This window comes from Mastomys coucha, unplaced genomic scaffold, assembly GCF_008632895.1.
Source record: "Mastomys coucha isolate ucsf_1 unplaced genomic scaffold, UCSF_Mcou_1 pScaffold16, whole genome shotgun sequence".
NCBI lineage: Eukaryota > Metazoa > Chordata > Mammalia > Rodentia > Muridae > Mastomys > Mastomys coucha.
This window is the reverse complement of record NW_022196898.1, coordinates 26,407,703-26,416,402: the sequence shown is the minus strand read 5'-3', so window position 1 is coordinate 26,416,402 and position 8,700 is coordinate 26,407,703. Positions and strand designations below refer to the sequence as shown.

Here is an 8,700-nt window from a genome sequence, read left to right as displayed (position 1 = left end):
TGATAGCACAATTTCCTAAATTCATAACACAAAAATCAGGAAGTATGTTTATAACATTTCAGAAATTGTTGGAAATTCTCTCATAATAACAAACCAAAATTAGTTTGGATCCTGTGGATGGGCGGAAATTGTTGATATTATCAGAGTCATCTATCCTTCCTGCTATAGAGGGAAAATTTAGGAAACTCAAGTCAGCAACTCAAATATATTCTGACATTCTAAATCCACCATAAGTTTGTGGATGTGGATGTGTGTATGTGCGTGTGTGTGTGTGTGTGTGTGTGTGTGTGTGTGTATTCATTGTTTTTCTATTATAGCAGAAATTACTGGATGCTATTGACATAGTCATTCTCATGATCCAATGCCCTGGAATCTGACCAGGCATCTCAGCAGCTTTTGTCAGCCTTGTTTTGTGGGATGACATGTAACTCTGAGAAAAATACATGTGCTGTCTGTTCAAATCATGCAGCAGTGAAGGTGAGCAGGGCAATCAGGTATGATGTATCAGAAATACTTTGGAGTCTTTGTATCCTTGATTACTAATTACCTATAGGTCTGTGTAAGTTACATTCTCTCATGAAGTTCAAATAGAGTTTTAAGAACACAGATGGGTTGTAAACACAGTAGAAGAAGCCATGAAAGGTTTAGGGAGATGGCTCAGCCTCTAAAATGCCTGCTGTTTATGCACAAAGGCTTAACTTTGGACCCTTAGTACACATCTAAGAGCTTATTGCCCAGTAGTACACATCTGTGTTTGTTGGTCTCTGGACATTAGTGATTTATCAAGTTAGCTGGCCAGCCAACTTCATCTGTCTGAGACTCTGCATTCAAAGATTCTCTTTCAAAAGGGAAGAAAGGGATGCACAGTAGTAGATATTCACTCCTTACCTCTGGATTCCACAAGCACACAAACATAAAAACAAAAGCATCACACCCATATAGGTACAAACACACACACACACACACACACACACACACACACACACACACACACACACCTGTAACCTATAGCACAAAACAACCACAACCACAACAAGAACAAAATGGGGTCATTTGTTTAACTCAGAATGTCATGATATCCAGAAAAAAAATAGTACTAGAATTGTACATGCTTGTTTATATGTCTCTGGGGCCCAGACAGTGCTGCTTCACACATTTTCTTTTTTTAAATATGTTTAATGAGTATTGGACATTTATTATTTAGTGCAACTTGCTTAAAATTCTGAACTCTTGAAAAGGATGATATTTGAACTTTACAACCTCTCAATCCAGAAACTTTCATTTCTCTGCCTATCTTTTTTAAGGTCCTGTTTTGAGGGGGTTGGAAGCTGAATCTGTCACATTAGGGGTGGTAACCTGCTGCTTATCTTGTAAAAAGATATGGCAAAAAACGAATTACTATAGGCTGCAACGCTTGTCACTGACAGCAGGTAAGAATGATAATCCTGGAGAGAAAGAGACATGGTTAAAATAGACATCAAAGCCAGACAGAAGCCAAGACCACAACCCTGTCAGAGAGACATCTAGTGTGCACTTTTACATCTAAGGATGGGTTAATATCCTAAGCTCTAAGTGTACATCTTTATGAATAGACTTGCATTAATAGACTTGCATCTTCCATTACCAAGTAACAGAAAATTCCAGCAAAGGCTATGAAAATAAGCTACATTACAATACTTAAACACACTGGTAACATAACAGCCACTTAAAGTAATAACACAAAACAATATTATCCTTAATTGTTTCTGTCTAAGTTTCACTAAGATCTGCAAAGGATCAATGTCTAAAACTTTTTTAATGAGATGAATTTAATGTAATGAAAAATAAGAAATTCTAAAAGTAAAATTTATTCCATATAAGACTGATATGATTAGCTTTAAATTTCAACTTGACAGTTCCTAGAATACCTGATTGGCTCAATACCTGATATATATATATGTATATATATGTATTAAATATTGCGTGGGCCAGCCAGTGGACACTGATTACAAGATTCTTGGTATTTGCATTGTCAGCTAACTGTTATGAACAAATACCTCACATTGCCACCTTGGAGAAACTAGATCTGGAGAAGGAAGTTATTTTATGGATTAAAACATATTTCCACCTTTCTTAGAAATAGGTTAACTAATACTAATGATCCATGATTCTGTATTAAGTTTACTTTCTATAAGTAAGAGCCTGGCTACAAAATATGTACTTAATGTTGAATTTTTTAATTAAACAGTCAAGATTTTGTGCTAGTTTTCTTTCGGGGGGGGGAGGTGGTGATAGAGATAATACCTCTTAAATCTCTTTCAATATATATGTATGTAGGGAATGCAAATATATACATATATATTGGTTTTTTGAGACTGGGTTTCTCTGTATAGCCCTGACTGTCCTGGAACTCACTCTGTAGACCAGGCTGGCCTCACACTCAGAAATCCACCTGCCTCTGCCTCCCAAGTGCTGGGAATAAAGGCATGTGCCACCCCAGCCCGGCATCATTATATTTTTAAGCCAAACAAATATCAATCATACTTGTAGTTTTAAAAAATGTAAATACTATTTATAAGTTATTTGTTGATGAAATAATTTTAAAGCAGACTAGTGTCACAAGATTGTAACAACAAACATTTAGTAAGAACTGTGAATTATTTGGCCTGGTGTAGGAGCTTAAGTCTACAGCATTTCTCAAGCATGTACAAGGCCAGAGGTTTTGCTCAAGTACTTCCATTATAGTAGAAATATTATTTCCAAATTAGTAGATTATTTTCAGCAACCAATGGACCAAAAGTGTAGTGAAAACATAATTCTAGAGAATCCATTGCAAAGTTGTTCCCAATTCTAGAACAGAACCAAAAACATTGCTAAAGTTTAGCTGTGGTGCTCTCAATAGTCTTTCCCTCAATATTCTTTTTGTAATCCTGTAGATGTAACAGGAGTCAAAAGTGATCCTGTCATACTCTAAGGATTACGGTAATAAACTCTCTGTAAGAAGTTAAAGTGGAGTAAATGATTGGATTTAAATACAAAAGAACTCTAGAATTATATTTAGAACTTATCAGTTATCATAACTATATCCTTCATGTACCTTGCATGAATATTGCTCTGTAGAATCTGCTCCGTGTGCTATGTGGTATAAAGTTTTGATCCTCTCCCACACGGCCTCATGTCTCATTGTCTAAACTGAAAACTGTCTCAATGTAGGACGTTGGTATTGTGTGAAGATATTATTGTCTCAATGCAGAGCATGGTTGTCTAAAAATAGTTATATTTTTAAACTAAGGGCAGTTCACTAAAGAGTTGTCTTTCTTGAAGGTTCTCATTAAAGCACAAACTCCATATTTTTCTTGCACTACTATAAAGATGGGCCAGCATCACTGGTTTCATAACACAGATTTCCAAATAAATTTATCTGTTTATTTGAGGAATATTGGTTGTTTATAATTTATTGATTTGTTTGTGGAAGTTTTAATTGAAAAAGTCTGATCTGGAATACACTATGAACCAAGGCTTGTTTTGCAAATGTATTTCTCCTATCTTAGAAACCTAAGTCCTAGAATACAACATGAGTACATTTCCTAGAATGATGTCATTGTTTTAATTGATATAATTTGGCTAAGTCCTGTGACTGATATAACTGTGTTGCAGGCAACCACACCTGAATTTCGGAATGAAGACTACATTTCACTCTTGTAAATAACCAGATTTATGAAACAACTGGATTGTTTTTTAGATTAAGGTATTTTATATGTGAAAATTAATTGTATAATTTGATAGAGGAAAAAATTATGTGACAAAAGATATAGTAGGTTCTGGTGACTACCTCTATCATCTTTATCATATCAATCAATCAATCTATCTATCTATCTATCAATCATCTATTTAAATATCTATCTATATCTATATTGTTTATATTTTTCTATAATCTATTTCTTTATCTCTATATCTTTTCTTCTCTCATCATTTCTGTCTCCTTTACTTCATAACTCTCATTATACTCTTTCCTGTTCATTCATAGAACTAAAGCCTCTTGTAGTAATCAGGATACAAAACACAAGGTAGAAATCTTAGACATTCTTAACACCCATAATATATATTTTAGCTCAGTACTTACAAGTAAAAATTGTATATTTTGGCTCTTTCTCTCTTTCCCTGCTCTCTTTCCATTCCTGCCCCCTCTCTCCCTCTCAATTAAACCTCTTACACATGAAAAAAAAATTGTGTATTTTCAGAAAGCTTTCTCAAATCATGATGTGATTTTCTTCCTGAGTCTTTATTTATCTCTTGTGGATTAAAATTTAAAAGCTGGAATTGTAGCTATAGACACCCTTTCACAGAGATATTATTTTGGGAATGCATGCCACTAAAAATTTATACTTATTTGTTTCTAATTACACTACACTTGATTTAGGATTATCATGCGGTGATTCGAAGTCTTTGATAGAAAAATTACACCTTTCTCCATTAAAAAATTAATTTCATGTTACTATTACAAAATACCCAAGATAGTTAAATTATAAAAAGAAAAGGTTCATTCAGGGACATTGTTCTTGAGATTCTAGCTGAAGATTACATAGTCTCTCCAAAAGATGTCTCATTGTGTCAGATGCATGTAGAAGAACAAATTAGTCACCTATGAACCAAAAATCAAAAAGGAAGGTGAACAAAATAAGATCTTTCTCACAGTGCATACCTTTAATGATCTAAAGACAACTCATTGCCTAAGACTTACTACATCTCATAATATTTACTAAGCTTTTGCTGCTTAGTCTTTTGAGGGTAGGGAGGTGCATGAGGTATTGTGTTACAAACTTCTGATGTTAATGCTGACTAATTCAGATGACCATTGATATGTCAAGTTATATTGATTTGCATTATTTGTATTCAAAATAAACATGTTGACTATTGAATCATAAGAAGAGATATAGTTACAAAATAAATCAACCAATATGGTTAGAAATAATCATATTTAGAAGAGGATAAAACATTTTCAATTATAGAACAACTCTAGTGTAGTTCTTACAAATATGATATGCAGAATAATAAGACCAAGAAGATGTATATCCTGAACAAATAACTTCTATTAAAAATGAAAAGGAGACTCAAGTACATTTGAAAAGCAATGATGATTTCATTTTAGAGTTTGTATCATACTTTATATGTAATATCTTATATTGTTCTACATAGAAATATAAGCCAATATTCTTTTTATTTAAATATGATATAGCTACATGAAATGAGTTAATAATGATTCGAATTTCTATAAACCTGTTCAGTTTCCAAGGCAACAAATCTTTATATTTTTCATTCAAAGTACAAAAGCTTTTTGAAAATTAAAGATATTGTAACAGTACTTTCATAAAAGAGAGATTAAATTGTAATTTTTCCACCCACCCTGCTAGATGCCAGAACACAGAGACAGCCACCCCACACAAATTGCAATGTGTTATAAGAAAGTATAACAGTTTTTTTCTTTACAAGATCGTATTTGCATGAACTTTGAAAGCTTAATGTATGCAAAACTGTAAAAAAAATCTCGAGCTACTGGGCAAAAGAAATATAAAACCAAAAAGAATGCCAATAATCAAATGGCCTTTTTTTTTAAACTTGTGGTTTATAATAAAGATCTCCTGAAATTATAAAAAGAAATCAAAACTTGTAGTGAATTAGAACCAGTGGAAGTGCTGTCCTTATGCAATGTCAGGGACACTGCAGATGTCCATTACTTGTACAACTCAAATTGTTAGGTGGTCTTTCAGGTATGCAGGTCTATCACCAGCTTTCTAGTCCACTGACTTTCTTATTAAAATCTATTGCAAATATGTTCTATTTTCCTTTTAGATAACAAAATATTATAAGGTTTCCTTGGTATAATTTAGTTTAGTTTGTTTCTTTGTTTATTTTGTTTTGTCTATATAAGGAAAATATGCCAGAGTCAAGATTTTCTTGAAAAATTAGTAGTACAAATTCACAATACCAAACAGTGGTGCAATTAGTTTGGGTTATGAATAGTGGTGGCACTAAGGTGTGATATGTTACCCTACATAACAGAAAAAAAATTAGACGCTGAAGTAGAGGCCTGTTTTCAGGATACAAAATTATCTTAAAGTTACAAACACTCTAAGTGTGGCTTGAAGCAAGGAATACTTTGGTATATTAAAAGTATGTAGTGTTTTCAAGGGAGTAGATCATGTACCAGACATCAGAAAAGACCCCAAATTGATTAAATATTATCTCCATAGTATTAATAAAAATCAGTAAATTAGTGACATACATATTATAATGTATCTATAATTATAAAATTATACTGGAATGATTATCACTTTCCTAAAATATGTTATTTATAAATTATATTATAAACAACTAATATTTGTTTCTGTACATTCATGAAAGTCACATTTTGATATGATTACTTACATATCATTGCCAGTTGTGAATTTAATGAGTTTATCAATATATAACTATATCTAAAAATATCTACAAATATTCTTTAAAATTATACAGAAATACTAATTGTATTATATGCAGTTATGGCTTTTTATATTTCTGATGACAATAGACTTATAGAAGCATAAACATAGTTTAATTTGCAAAAAAATCTAAATTCAAGACAGTAAAATGTGTCATTTTATTTTTTTACACAGCTTTTGAGTAGTAACATATTGTTCATTTTTTAATTATATGTTTCAGTTGCGTGTTACTCCCCTTCACTTGTTTCAATACAGGTTGAAAAGATAAAACTGTCTTAAAAAATAACAAAGTATTAGTATCTCTACCATTGTTTATCATGTAGCTTCCAGGCTTTCTCAGTTAGTACACGTTGTTAACATCTAAAACTAAAAAGGTTTGAGAATTTTCACGACTAAAGATGAACGCTTAGTCAGCCACAGTAAACAAGCAAACAAGCAAACCAAACAAAATGCATGTTTATTTTCACAATATGTCATGTATACAAATTAAGGTACTGATGTATGGTCTTAGACACATCATGATTATAATTTTAATGAGAGTCATAGGTATAAACAACCATCATGCAGGGCACAAATGTATTTTCCTTTAGAAGTATGATGCTACTTGATGCTGGGATTTCCCAACCATAATCAAGATATTTGTAGGTGTCATGATTACCTTAAATAAATATATGTTCTATAAATTGAAAAGTAAATATTAATTTAATGAAATTTCATTCTCATTCAGAAATATTAACCTTGAAAACTGACATTTTAAAACAGGGACATTTGAAAGTTATTTGCAAACTAGGCTTGCTATTCCTATAAAGATGCGCCCCTATGCTCTTATACTCACTCATCACTGGCATCTTGAATATACCTGGTTTATACTACTGGTTTGATCCAATTATTCCTCTTTTTAAAATGTGCCCAGAATTTGCAAAATTTAGAAAACAAAGGTAGAATTTTTTTATGGAAAATTTTGTCTTCCTACAAACTTATAATTAGGTCAGCAACATTTTAGTAAGTAAAAAAGCAAGAAAGAAATATAAATAATATCAACATTGAGGGTTTTTTCTTTTATTTATTGGATATTTTATTTGCATTTCAAATGTTATCCCCTTTTCTGGTTTTCCTCCCTCCTGGAAACACCCTATCACATCCTCCGCCCCACCCCCCCGCTTCTATGAGGGTATTCCTCCATCCACCCACCCACTCCTATCTCCCGTCCTTGATTCCCCTACACTGAGGAATCTATTGAGCCTTCATAGGACTAAGAACTCTGAACTTACATTATTGAATAACCATAAACATTTTATTTAATCATTGTAATCATGTTTCTTTTTTAAAAATATTTATTTATTTATTATTATATGTAAAAATTTACATGTATACCCACTTTTTAAACCACCAATATTCCTATGGCTCTTCAAGACTGCATTATATATATATATACATATATATATATATGTATATATATATATATATACATGTGTATACGTGTGTTATTTATTTATTTAAAAAATTTTAGTTCTTTTACTTTTTTTTGTACAATGTTCTTTGGTCATATGCACTGCCCACAAACTCCCTAACTACTCATCTTTGTGTCCTTTTAGAAGTAGAAAGCAAATATTCTAGAAAATACAGTCTTTCACTGGAAATTAGTACACATAACAGGATGACACCCATAAAGAAAACTGCATCTCTCTCTCTCCTAATAACTAAAATTGCCAGTAGCTGTACAGAAATCTTTCAACTCCCATGCAAAACAATATAGATGATCCTAGATGAAACTATGCTAAATGAAGTAGGCCATGTGAAGTGCATCAAATACTATATATTTTCATACAAATAATGTATCTATGTGATATGAGCATCAGTCAGGAAGGTGAGGCTATGTCTGAGCTCAGGGTGCTGATCTATGCACATCCGAATTATTAGTACCCTAACACTCCCTGAAAAAAGTGACCCTGAGACAAGCATAGGTTCAGCCATTACCATAGTCCTGGGAGGACTCCCAGAGAAAAGAGCTATCTGGAGATGAAATGAATCCTTGGAGTTATCAGAGAGGGAGAACTGTCCCTGTACCCCACTGGCTGTAACACTCCAGAGAGCAGGACCTGCACCACCCCTGAGCAACAGGGTAGATCTAGCCCTATTTGTGGGGTTGGGGGTGAGCCAGCCTGAGGTTGAGAGTGAGAGAGCTGGAAGTTGCCTCTGTGCGTTGCTGGCTATATCATTGCATGGGCCAGCTGGGGCAGAG

At 33.0% G+C, this 8,700-nt stretch overlaps 1 pseudogene; it reads left to right on the top strand.

Annotated features, from left to right (window-relative positions):
• The first annotated feature begins 8,315 nt into the window (after positions 1-8,315).
• On the top strand, positions 8,316-8,390 carry LOC116094603 (annotated as a pseudogene).
• The last annotated feature ends 310 nt before the right edge of the window (positions 8,391-8,700 follow it).